This window comes from Camelus ferus, chromosome 1 (assembly GCF_009834535.1).
Source record: "Camelus ferus isolate YT-003-E chromosome 1, BCGSAC_Cfer_1.0, whole genome shotgun sequence".
Classification (NCBI taxonomy): Eukaryota; Metazoa; Chordata; class Mammalia; order Artiodactyla; family Camelidae; genus Camelus; species Camelus ferus.
In genome coordinates, this window is record NC_045696.1 from 89,007,642 (window position 1) to 89,021,045 (window position 13,404).

At 43.1% G+C, this 13,404-nt stretch overlaps 1 non-coding gene across 1 annotated transcript; it reads right to left on the reverse strand.

The window, feature by feature from the left end:
• Positions 1-2,447: 2,447 nt before the first annotated feature.
• Positions 2,448-2,519, reverse strand: TRNAG-ACC. Its single transcript has one exon. It is a non-coding gene; the product is annotated as a tRNA-Gly (tRNA).
• Between the last annotated feature and the right edge of the window lie 10,885 nt (positions 2,520-13,404).

Consider the following 13,404-nt stretch of genomic DNA (forward strand, 5'->3'; position numbering starts at 1 on the left):
TCAAACAACCGAAGGATTGTAAAGTGCGTAAGTCGTCTCCGTCCCCGTTTGCCAAACCTTCAGGGCCCGCCCTGTGTGCGCGGGTCTGGTCGCCCGGCCTCCGCAAGCCAGGAAGGCGCGCGGCTACCCCCGCCCAGAGGCCGCTGCTGCCCGGGTGTCTCTCTGACCCTCGGCGTCGTCCTCCGAGGCTGGCCCTCATTATCCCCGGATGATTACTGTTGTCACAGACCAGGTGGGGAACAGGACTGAAGAGATCCTTTCAGTCAGGACCCGCCCTCCCCCAGCACCAGGCTTAGCCCAGCAGCGCCCTCCTTGGGCTGAGCTCCCAGGGTGCCAGCCCCTCCCTGCAAGGCACCCCCAACCCTGGCAGCTCCATGTCATGGCTGGTTCTCACATTCACCCTCATGGACCAAAACCACTGTCTCCTCTCCCTCTCAGGCTGGCCAGTTTCTCCTTCCCAACTCTTGAAGGGCAGGGACAGATAACCCCACTGCCTGGAAAATAGAGCTCTGGGCTCGATCCTGCAGGCAGCCACCCTCGGGAGGCAGACTTGTCCAGACAGCCTGGCCCTTCTCGCTCTAAAGCTGGAAGAAAAGTTATTTTATCTGCAAAGGCATAAACTGCAGATAAGCTGCTGACGCAGGAACTGATTTTAACTTTCATGCCTCCCCCTCGGCCACTTTTCTCCATTATCACTCCTCATTCTCACTCCCTCCCCCCCAATAACTGTCATGTTTCTAAAGTTTCTCAGTGTGTGTGTATACATACGTGTATGTGGTTATTAAAGTGACAGTTTCTTTCAAACTAAACAAATATATAAATGAATAAGAATATTATAGCATAGGCTTCAATTTGCCCACAATGGATACAACTCAGTGATTACGCATTTTTTTTTAATTGTTGCCATCTGTGAGAGTTTTAGTCATTCATCTGCATCTGTCTCCAGTGTGCGAGTATTTCTGTTGTGTGATGCGAATTCAGGGCTCTGCATTTTGACTCTCTAGCTGCATTTCTTTGGCTGCTATTCTGCTATAAAGTGCCTGTGACTCTTTCCTTAGCTTTCCTGGGTTAAATTCTAGATACAGAGATTTCCACAGGGTACTTTGTTTGGTCTTGCTAAAAGAAGCATGTTGATCGTTAAAGTAGATGACATCTGCTCATGACTCATCTCAGTTGTTGGTTGACTGTTCTGGATTGATTTTCAGAGGATGAGTTTGTCTTCACTTTATCTGCAAAGTCTTGGAATGACTTACCGTGACTCCTTGCCATGGACTGAATCAGGGGTTAAGTATTTGCTGGCCAGCATCATTACCATTGGTAGTGATTAGCAAGGCCTTTCCTTTGAACTGTAAAATTTCTACCTGGCAGAAACCCTAATAGTAGCAATGACTTTGCTTTGAGACTTGGTTTCAGTCCTAAACACACCAACGAAATTTCAAGATGAAAGATCCTTGACAGTGGCTGAGTTTCTTAGGTTCTTTTCCGTGGGAAGATTGACATTTTTCTTTCTTCTTGGGCTGGGTCATTTATTAGCATCGTTTTCATCTGGAGTCACAACCCAATATAAAGTATATCATTAATGTAACCCATTTTCTTTGCGATGACTAAAGCCTTTTCCTTGGTGACTATGGTCTGGAAAGATGAGTATGATCTTGAAAGGACTTACTGAGAAGCCTGCCTCAGACCTCGTGTTACTGACTTCTCCGTCTCCTTCACTGGGACTTTATTTCATAGTCAGCCTTGAAACAAACAATGTATCTGTTGCTGGGACCAGATGAATTGGGTGGAGGAGGGAGGAGAAAGGAATGAAGGTGGGAAGAGAGGAGGCACGGGGACCCTAACCCTCGCTCCTCCCCAGCCATGTGCCTACTTCCTCATGTCAAACACCAAACACCAGGGGTGTGGGAGGTAGAGGGAATCCAGGTTTGCTGCCCCAGCTTCAAATTTGGAACTTTTTAAAGGTTATTATTTAAAAGATAGTATTTACATTTAGTTATTTCCTCATTTCTGCTAGTGCAAATATTTGCAGCAATTGTTACAAATTTAAACCTTCATATATTTGCAGAGGGAAGAACTGCATGGTTTTGCCGAACTGCTGGGATCCAGAGAGCCCTGGAAGTATGGGCCTCTGGAGTGGAAGGGAATTCTGAGATCAGTGCTCTCATTTGACGGATGAGAAGCCTGAGGCCCAGACAGGGGTATCTAGAGTGGTTCAGCAGGTCAGCAGCACAGCAGGGACCCAGGTGTCTCCTCCCTGGTTTAGTGCTCTAGCGCCAAAGCTCACTCTCCAAGAAATGTCTGGGTTCTCACGATGGGCCGGGTACAGTTCTGTTCTGGGCTTAGTGGATTTACTATTTTTAAAAATCTAATTTAATTTTAAAACCATTTTATTTATTGTTTGTGGGGAGTTGATTAGGTTTACTTATTTACTTATCTATTTTATTTAATGGAGGCAGTGGGGATTGAACCCAGGACCTTGTGCATGGTAAGCACATGCTCTACCACTGAGCTATCCCCTCCCCCTGTAGTGAATTTACTGTTAGATGGTAGTGAGTGCCAGTCTTAGGGGAGGCACAAGGTGCTGTGGGAGGGGTGAGGGAGTTCACAGGCAAGAGCCCACAGGTGTCTCTAAGGACTAATGGCTGTCATTTCGGTGTGACTGGAGCGTGAGGAAGGGGATGTGAGGAGAAGGCCAGAGAGAGGGGGGGAAGGGTCAGATGTTGGAGAGCCATGGAGGGATGCTAGTGGGCAGCCACGGAGGGATGCTGAGCAGGACAGAGACCTGGTAAGGTCTGTGCTTTAGAAAGCCTGCTCTGGGAGGGTTTAGCTCAGCGATAGAGTGCTTAGCAGGCAAGAGGTCCTCAGTACCTCCATTTGAAAAATAAATCTAATTATCACTCATCCCTGCAAAAAAAAAAAAAAAAAAAGCTTAAAAAGTTAAATTAAAGAAAAAAGAGAATTTAGAAAGCCCACTCTGGCTGCAGAAGGCTGAAGATATTACCCCAGAGCTTCCCAAAGTGGCATGAATGGCCTTGAAGGAAGCCCAGATTATGAGCCTCTTAGCCTCTGGGGCAAGGGCAGAACCTGACAGCTTGTTCCCGCAGCCTCAAATGGTTGTCCCAGTGTAATGGACAAAAGCTGTCATTTCCCGGGTGTACTTTGTTGAGAGGTAGGTTGGAAAGCACCGCCTTGGAGGAGAGCAGAACTCTAGGTGGTGAGCTGGTTGGAGAGGAAATCCAACAGGGAGTCATACTGATCTGAACCTGATCAGAACCTGACTCTGCACTTGTCACTGAGGGGTTGTAGAGAGTGAGAGGGAAGCAGGAGAAAGAGACCCCTCGTCTGGGGCTACTTAGAAGGGTCATGGTGCCATTTACTGAGACGGGAACACAGGCAAAGAGCTAGTTTGCGGGGAAGGACTATGAGTGAGGATGTGTTAATAGTAAGGTGCCTGGAAAATACCCAGGAAGAGATGTCCAGTGAGCAGGGAAGTCTGTGGCTCTGGAGCAGAGAAGGAGGTCTAGGCTGAAGCTGAAGATGTGGGAACCCTCAGCCTTTCTGTAGGAACTGAAGCTGTGACAACGATTAAGATTAGTCAAGAAAAACGTATGGAGTGAAAGGAAGATGGGGCCTGAGAAAGAAAAGGCGTGGGCATAGAAAAGGATTCCAAATGACAAGACGTGGCCAGAGTGAAGGAGGAAGCTCAAAGGATGGAGTGTCCTGAAAGCCAAAAATAGAGTCATTCTAGAAGAGAGGGGGTTAAAGCCTTTCTAGAAGGCTGGGAAGGCTAATGGTATAAAATGCTATAAAAGTTTGTGTCTGAGGGTGTAAGTAACCTCCAGCCCCTGGAATCCATTTGTATTCTCAATCTGCATGGATACTGAGAATATCTGAAAGGGGAAAAAGACCAAAAGGAAGTCCTATGTGAGTGATGTATGTGTCAGTCAGCCTTATTGTGGTAATCATGTTCACAATATATACCTATCACATCATCGCGTTGTACACTTTAAATTTACGCAGTGTTATTTGTCAATTATATCTTAATAAAACTGGGGGGAAACAAAAACAAAAAAGAAAGAGGAAAAAGACACTGTCACTTAGGTGTTTGGAAGAGATGGAGACAAAGGAAATGGAGACCCTGAGAGGGCTGGGCAGAAGCTGTCGGGACTGGATAATGAGGGACCTCATGAGACTTTGGGGACTAAGGGATGCAGGGCTGGAGACAGGGGCCTCACTTCCATGCACTGTCAGGACCCCTGTCTCGCTGGGGCAGTATCAGGACCAGCCTCTAATGGCTTGAAGAGGCAGTGAACTCTAAGATCTTGGAGAGATGAGCAAGAGCTCTGCACGGTGTGATGTAGCTGGTTTGGATACCAATGTTTGGGAAGCGTTAGCTTACAAGAAACAGAAGACTGCCTGCATAACTGAAGAGGAGTCTGGAGCTGGCGGAAGGGAGATCCAGGAGGAGATGAGGGGAGAGGAAGGCAAAGGAGGTGGTGAGCGCTGTGTGGTGCAGTCCTCCAAACTCTGCTAAAGACCTTTCCACAGTTACATGCTTCGGGGGAAGAGATTTCTTGTGGAAACTGGAAGTGGGGTTCAGCCCTGCATTTTGGGATGAAATGGGGTGAAATAGAGATATCACCCATGGGCCAAGAGGACTTAAAACTAAATCCATGGAAGTTTTCAGAAACCCTAGGCGAACCCCTGAGAGTTTCCCTGGGTGGAAATTGAGGGTGGGAGGTGGTTTAAAGGACTGCACTCTCAAACTCAAGGGATGGATAAACAAACAAACAAACAGGTTTCAAGAGACGGGGTGGAGTGGGTTTTTGCACCCAGCTGACCTGTACACTGCATGTCTTCTTGGACGTAGTCGCTGGGAAGGAAGAAAGGCTCTGGGAGAAGAGAACATTACACATTATCTGTTTTTGAGGAGAATGTGATAAATAGGGAGTTGCATTACTTTTGTGAATATTTTTAGAAAGCAGATTTATTTCCTGCTTTAGCCTTCAACTGTTTCAAGAGCCTAGAGATTATTTTCTCACTTGAAAAGGGAAAAAGGATAAAACAGCTTTACTGTAAAGATGAAACTGCAATAAAATTTACCTTTACTGTGTTGATACTCAACAGATGAATATGATCACTTGCAAGTGTGTATTTGAACTTGAACTGAACTAACTTGTCTGGTAGCAAATCTATTTTAACAAGCCTCTGCTGGAAACCTGTGGTGAGTGCAGCCGTGTGGGCACACAGACCGCCCTGCTTGTTGGTGGTTTCATCCCACAGCCCAGGTGCGGCTCATCTGTACACGGTCAGGGCTGGCTGCTGACAAAGATGTTCAAAACTATCAACATAGTTCTAAGTCCAGACAGCGTACACAAATCCAGTTCAAGCTGGGATGAATGCTGACTTGGCTCTTCGTATTTCCAACTCCTTCAAATTGAGGTTCTCCAAGTTGTCTGCTAAGTAACATTTGTTTCATGACATGTTGAGTTCCTTTATCAGAAGTCCAGATAATGTCTCATTCATAGAGTAAATAGCCTTCTTTCAAGAATCGCTGTGATTTCTGTTGCATTTGTAGGATGTATTTCATGTACATGGATTTTAAAAAATCAACATGGGGGTGGGAAATAGCTCAGTGGTAGAGTGCATGCTTAGCGTGCACGAGGTCCTGGGTTCATTCCCCAGTACCTCCATTTAAAAAAAAAAATCAACATAATTCTGGCTAAGAAGGCACACATGGAAGAATGCTGAGGATTTTCTGGAAAAGCTTTCCTTTCCTGATAAAAGGAACAACAATGGCTGGCACCATCCCTTCTTCCCGTCCTTCTTTTCTAAGTGGCAGGCAGATGTTATGTCTGAACCGAGCCCCTTCCTGCTGCTGTGAGGGAAAGGCTGAGAGACCCGCAAGGGTGCTGGTACTGATATCACTGATCTGCTGAACAAACAAAGGGGATGTGCACTTACCTCTAGGTTTCTTGTTCTGTGAGAAAATGAAACCCTTATTTGTCTAACTCTTGTTAATCCTTACTTTGGAGCTGATTTTCTGTTACTTGCAACCAATCCTGATTTATTTAGAGTCACATCTGGGTGTCATGGGACTATATCAAACTAAAAAGCTTTTGCACAGGGAAGGAAATGATCAACAAAATGAAAAGGCAGCTTACTGAGTGGGAGAAGATATTTGCAAACAATATATCTGATAAGGGGGCAATAGGGTAATATCCAAAATATAAACAGAAAGCATACAACTTAACATAAAAAAAACCAGTCCAATTAAAAAATGGGCAGAGGATCTGAATAAAACACTTTTTCCAAAGAAGACATACAAATGACCAGCAGGCAGATGAAAAGATGATCACATCACTAATCTTTAGGGAAATGCAAACCAAAACCACAATGAAATACCACCTCACACCTGACAGAGTGGCTGTCATCAAAAAGACCACAAATAACAAATGTTGGCAAGGATGTGGAGAAAAGGGAACCCTTGTGTACTGTTGGTGGGAATATAAATTGGTGCCCCCATTGGGGGAAAGAGTATGGAGAATCCTCAGAAAGTTAAAAATAGAACTGTCATATGATCCAGCAATTCTACTCCTGGCTATTATCAGTAGAAAATGAAAACACTAATTGGAAAAGATATAAGCACCCCTATGTTCATTGCAGAATTATTTACAACAGCTAAGTTATGGAAGCAACCCAAGTGCCCATCAATAGATGAATGGATGAAGATGTGGTGTGTATACAATTGGAATATTATTCAGCCATTAAATAGAATGAAATCTTGCCATTTGTGACAACTTGGATGGACCTAGAGGGTATTATGCCAAGTGAAATAAGTCAGACAGAGAATAACAAATGCTGTATGATTTCACTAGCATGTGGAATCTAAAAAACAAAACAAATTAACAAACATAACAAAACAGAAACAGAGAACAAATAGGTGGTTGCCAGAGGGTAGAGGGATGGGAGGAGGGGAGTGGAACCAAACAGGTGAGAGGCACCAAGAGTTACAAACTTCCAATTGCAAAACAAATGAGTTATGGATATGAAATGTACAACATAGGGAGTATTGTCAATAACTACATAATATCAAAACAAAGTGAAGTGGAAAAGATTTTGCTGAGAAAATATTTAGAAAAGTTATAATAACATTTGAGAAAATTTGAAATATTCTGGACTGTTACAATCAGAGCTAGGAACTGTTTCAGTAGGTAATTTTTTTCCTGCAGTATCTATCTTGTCAATTGCAAATGATATGTAATTCTTCATAATCCAAGATCACTAGAGTTATAAAAATAATCCTGCCAATCATGTCTGACTTATGTAGCTGAACATTCTTTAGCTGAATAATTTTAAATAATAGAAAGAGTCCCAGTTTTATGAAACACAGATCCCTGTGTTGTCGGAATGCCATCAAAAAAATCGTTGGTAACTGGCGACTAATCTGGCATACCAACTTTTGTCAGTCCTGTAGCTGGACAGAGCAGACAATGAACAGGAATCCAGAAGTTGTGAGTAAATATGAAGCCCTAATAACCACTAGGAACCAGAAGCATCGAACTGTAGTCAAACAATACATGTGCGTTTCATGGTGTTGACAGCTATGTAATTGTTACTGGAAAGAAAATATTATCTTTGTAAATGCACAACTCATTTTTGGTTGCTATCAATTTGGTGCGGGATGAAAAACACAGTGTCGCTTCAGTGGACACCAGAATTGCAATTAGAAAAACGTTTTATTATTCATTCTAGGAAAAATAACTTGATCCTGTGAGTATGAAAGTCAGAAGCGTATCTAATAAGAAGCGGCTAAGTTGCTCCACGTGGGAACGTGAGCAGACTGTTCGGCTGCTGGGACAGACCTGTCAGAAGAGAGGTCCAGCGAAAGGGCGGGGGTTGGGTAGGAGAAGTGATGGCCGTGTGTGGTGAACAGCGGCTGTATGCTGAAGCCGTCACAAGCTGGGACCCATCTCTGCCAACATTGTCCCACTGTAACAAACATCTTTTTGTTTAAGAGTAATAGATCTCCAATTGCTTCATTGACAGGTGGTGGGGATTGGGATCTTTGTTTTCAACGTGATATAGCTGGTAATTTGAACAAGAACATATCCACGACATAGCAACATTAATTCTGTTCTTTGACGGTCCCTTTAAAATGTACTCAATGGGGTAAATTCTTCCCCTGCTCCTGGATGAAAATGCCAGCAGACTTGACACTTCTGGTCACTGTTGGGTGACACACAAAGTCCTGAGGCTTCTTTAAATTGCAAAATTCAGTCTCATTTCAGAGATGAGACCCATTGTCTAAGCTTCTAACTTGACTTGAAACTCTAGCTGCTCCCTCTTCCTCAGAGGCTGTCCTGGCTGACTCTTCTCTCATGGGGGCTCTTCTGCAGCTCTTTGGAGACTCTGAGGTTCTTTCATGAGTTCTCTGGAGTCTGTCCCTGGGGATGTCTCACCCGAGTTCCTCTGAGCCAGTGGATGTGCTCCCCTCAGCTCCTCGTCCACACTTCCTGCAGCCTGCAGGAGGGCCGGGACACTTCCTACTTCTCTGCTGAAGCCTGCTTACCTGTCTGGTTGGTGCATCTGGGCGGGGCCTGAAGGAGCCCCACACCAGCTCTTCTGATCCTTGGGGCTCATTCATGTTTCCTCAGCACCCACCAACTCCGGGAGCGCAGCCAGTCTCCAAGTAGTAAAACTCTCCTTCGTTCTGGCTGTCACCTCTTAGATTTCCTGGGGATTTAGTAAATGCCAGCCCACTCCGTCACTCCCACACCAGGCAGACGGACCCGAGCCCTCTCTCTAGGCTTGAGGTGAGAGGCAGATGCTGCGGGAGAGAGGCAGGTCTCAAAGTGCCCTCAGAAGCCCCACAAAGGGAATCCTCCTCACAAATCCTCTTCCCAACGCTTGCACACCTTCCCTGAAGATGAGAAGTAAAGATTCCAAGCCCCTACAGGCCATAACTTCCCTAGCGTGGTCGGCCTCACAGTTCAGCATTTGTCATCTTCTATCTTGAAGCCGCAAGTGAAATGGCTAATACAAAAGCTCTCTGAGGAAAAGTAATTTATTTGGCCTGAAGAGGAGGAAATTGGTCAGATTCTAAGATTTGGACCTAATCCCATAGTAGCTGGCTACAAATAGACATAATTATGTAGCTTTCATAGTGGTGTGGAGCTTAGTCTAGCTGTGGAAAAGAAAAAAGTTTTTTCTGGACTTGAGATCTGAGAGAAACTTGTCTCAGAGACATACTGATTAATTATTTTTATCATGATTCTTTGACAGATGGAAAACAACGAGATGAAAACCATTCTTAACCACACAATGACATGTATTATTCTCTGATCATGTGAAGTGGCCCTTGGAGAGGGCGTCAGCAAGTTTAAGTGGGGCCTTGAATGTGCTGTGTTCTCTCGGACGAGGCACCTTTCCTTTGGGCCTGTGTTCACTCTTCTGAAAGTGGGGAGATGACTCTCCATCCAGTTTTCTGTGAGTCTGTGAAGCTGTAAACTCTGTGTAAGTGACAACTACAACCTTTGGAGGTCTTACTAGGAAGGTGTCATGGGTTAAACGGTGATACCGCCAAGTTATGGCCACACCTTGGCCCCCAGAACCTGTGAATGTCACTGTACTGGACAAGGGTCTTTGTAGATAGAATTAAGAATCTCGGAAAAAGAAAATAAAAATAATCTTAAGACGAGATCATTCTGGATTACCCATGTTGACCTTAAATCCAATGACAAGTGTCTTTATACAAGCAGAAAAGGAAAAGGCCGATGTGAAGCAGAGGCTGAGACTGGAGTCATGCAGCCACCGGGCCAGGAACGCCTGGAGCCACCAGAACTGGAAGAGCTGAGGACAGATTTTACCGGGAACGTTCAGAGGAAGCACATCCCTGCTAACACCTTGATTTTGGACTTTGGCCTCCAAAACTGCGAGAGAATAAATTTCTTTTTTCAGCTCACTGAATTCATGTTGATTTGTGCCAGCGGCCCATAGAAAGCAACACAGAAGGTGAGGAAGAAAATGAAAGTGTAGCGCCTGGTGTGAAGGGCGCCTGCGCTGGGGCCAGAGAGCCACGCCAGGAGCCCGCGGAAGCTGTCTAAACTCGCTGGCATTTAGTTCCCTTCTTTGCAAAACTAGGATGCAGATAGAGACAATGTTTGGTTTTTTAACACTTCATTTAAACGTTTTAAAAATAGTAACCAACACAGAGAATGTGAGGATTAAGTGAAATAGTGAACTAGCCAGTGCAGTTCCTGGTTCATAGTAAGTGCTCAGTAAGTGTTTGCTGTGGGGGGACATGGTGGGCCCCCAACATTCTGGTAAAAAAAAAACTTTTTGGTAAAAAAAAGAATTTCCCAAAGACAAAGTTTAAGAGACAAAGAAAAGTTTACTAGATATGCTGCTATAGGCAACAGCGGCCACACAGACGGAGGTGCCTGTGTGAGCCCCGAGGGTGGACGTGCAGGGTCCTTTACTGAGGAAGGGGCTGTGCACAGCGGGAGAGGGGGACGGGTTTCTGATTGGGTACGAGTGAGGTCAAGGGCTTGGGGTATGGCAAGGTGGTGTGGTTTACGACTCTAATAAGGAGGAAACGTGGGCTGAGACAAGTCAGCCTGAACTAGTGTGAGGTTAGCCATTTCCCAGGACCGTTAATTGTGCTGCGGCAAACGCACATCAGGGAAGGATGCACTTTGTCTTCTGAAGAGGAGCAGGCGGATGCCTATGGGCTGGAAGTTTGGGGATTGCGGGTCCTCGGCAGGAACCAGTCAGCACTGCATTGGCCATTGTAATTAAGGTTGTCTTATATGTGAGATGACAATCTCTTCCTCTTTGGAATGCTGTCTCTAAACTTATTTGGTATTTATTCATATATTGCTAGAATAATCTCAAAAATGACACAGAGTACGAGAAAAATCAGACCATATGCTTCCGGCTCCAAATCTGCCTAAATGTGTTTTTTAAAAAAAGCAAATTCTGGTTATTGTGATTATTAAGAGCATCCTGAAAAGGAAAGGAAAGTAACTGTATATTACCATCCACATAAACTATTTCAGGGCCTTAGTGCACACATGTATCTGGCATTTGCCATTTTCAATATACAGGATGACATGTACAGTCACATGGCAAGTACGAGGGTCTTTGATACTAGAAATGCTCTAGTTTTTCTCCTTTAGAAGAGAATGGGGCAGGGTCTCAGCAGAGAATTTAAACAACAGAGGTGTTTTATCCCCCTGTCTCCAAAACTTGAAAGTTAAATGTTTCTTGATTTTTCAGCTATGATGTGATGCCAGCCAGGGTTGGGAAGACATTAACCGACCCCAGACTTGTCTTCCTTGATGCAAATCCAACCATTCTGAATGTAGGGGACAGAGACCATAACCTGAAAAGGCGGTATAGTACAGATACGACCAATAAGGATCTAACTGTGAGGTGGGTAGGCACTGATTTCTATCTACTATAGAAACCCTTCTATGGACCTCAGAACAGTTGAAGGTCACCTATGTGTAGCTCCAACTACCTGATCACCAGTCACCAGCAATCTGGGGAATTCCACGGCTTCAGATCTGGGCTCCTTTTTCCAGTTTGATGCAATCACTCTAACCACAGTTTATCTGATATTACATTTAACTGTACAATAGATGAGTTTCTGCTCACTTAGATAAGCAACTTGAGTACAGAATCTGTGTTCTTTTTATCTTTCATGCTGTGCATTTATTAGGCAAAAAACAAATATTAGTTTGATGAAATAAATGAGAGAATTGTACAAAACTGTATTAAAATCAAAATTCTGTGAATGATTTATAAGAAAATACTCAAAATTCAAAATTTTTGGATAATTAAAATAACTGATGATGGCATGACAATTACAAACAGAATGTCTTAAGAGAATTGAATATTAAGTGCCTCAATTAGGAGATCTCCAAATTTATTTCAGGTTATCGTCATCTATAAAATTAAGCCTTAAACAAAAACTTGTGGCATATGATCCAGCAATTCCACTTCTGTTTATTTATCTGAAGGAAATGAAAAAACTGTCCTGAAGAGATATCTGCACCTCCGTGTTCATTGCAGCACTGTTTATGATAGCCAAGACATGGAAGAAACCTGAGTCCATTGATGGACAAATGATAAAGTTGTGAGATATATATATGCCACTAACTTTTTTTTTCCTAGGAAGCAGGGTAACCACTAGTTTTTTAAAAATTAAGATATAATTGACATATGTTTGTTTCAGGTGTACAACTTAATGATTTGATATTTGTATATATTGCAAAGTGATCACCACAATAAGTCTAGTTAACATCCATTACCACACAGTTACAATTTTTTTCTTGTTAAAAGAACTTTTAAGATCTACTCCCTTAGCACCTATATATATATGCAATGTAATATTACTCAGCCATAAAAAGAAGGAAATCTGGAAATCTGACCATCTGTGACAATATGGATAGACCTTAATGGCATTATGCTTAGTGACAGAGAAAGATACCGAAAGATCTGTTATGTATGGAATCTATCTCCACAAAAGAAAACCCCCACAACCCCCTCCTGCCCCCCAAAACACACCAAACTCATAAAGACTAGATTGGTGGTTTGTTGCCAGAGGCAATGGGGTGAGGAGTGGTTGAAATGGGTGAAGGTGTCAAAAGGTACAAACATCCAGCTATAAAATAAACAAGTCATGGGAATGAAATGTACAGCATGATAGAGTGAATAATACTGTATTACATATTTGAAAGGGGCTAAGGGAGTAGATCTTAAAAGTTCTTTTCACAAGAAAAAAATTGTTAACTGTGTGGTAATGGATGTTAACTAGACTTATCGTGGTGATCACTTTGCAATATATACAAATATCAAATCATTAAGTTGTACACCTGAAACAAACCTATGTCAATTATATCTTAATTAAAAAAAGAAACTAGTGGTTACCCCCCCCCAAAAAAAAGTTAGTGGAATTTGAAGTAAAATGAATTTTTAAAAAATTGAAGTAGTTGATTTACAATGTTGTGTTAGTTTCTGGTGCACAGCAAAGTGATTCAGTTATACATATATATATATATTCTTTTTCAGGTTCTTTTTCATTATAGTTTATTGCAAGATACTGAATGTAGTTTCCTGTGCTATATAGTAGGATTTTGTTGTCTATTTTATATATAGTTTGTATCTACTAATCCCAAATCCCTAATTTATCCCTTCCCCTCTCTTTCCCCCTTTAGTAACCATAAGTTTGTTTTCTCTGTTTGAGTCTGTTTCTGTTTTGTAAATAGGTTCATTTGTATCATATTTTTAGATTCCACATATAAGTGACATGATATTTGTCTTTCTCTGTTTGATTTACTTCACTTAGTATGATAATCTCTAGGTCCATCTATGTTGCTGCAAATGGCTTTATGAAAT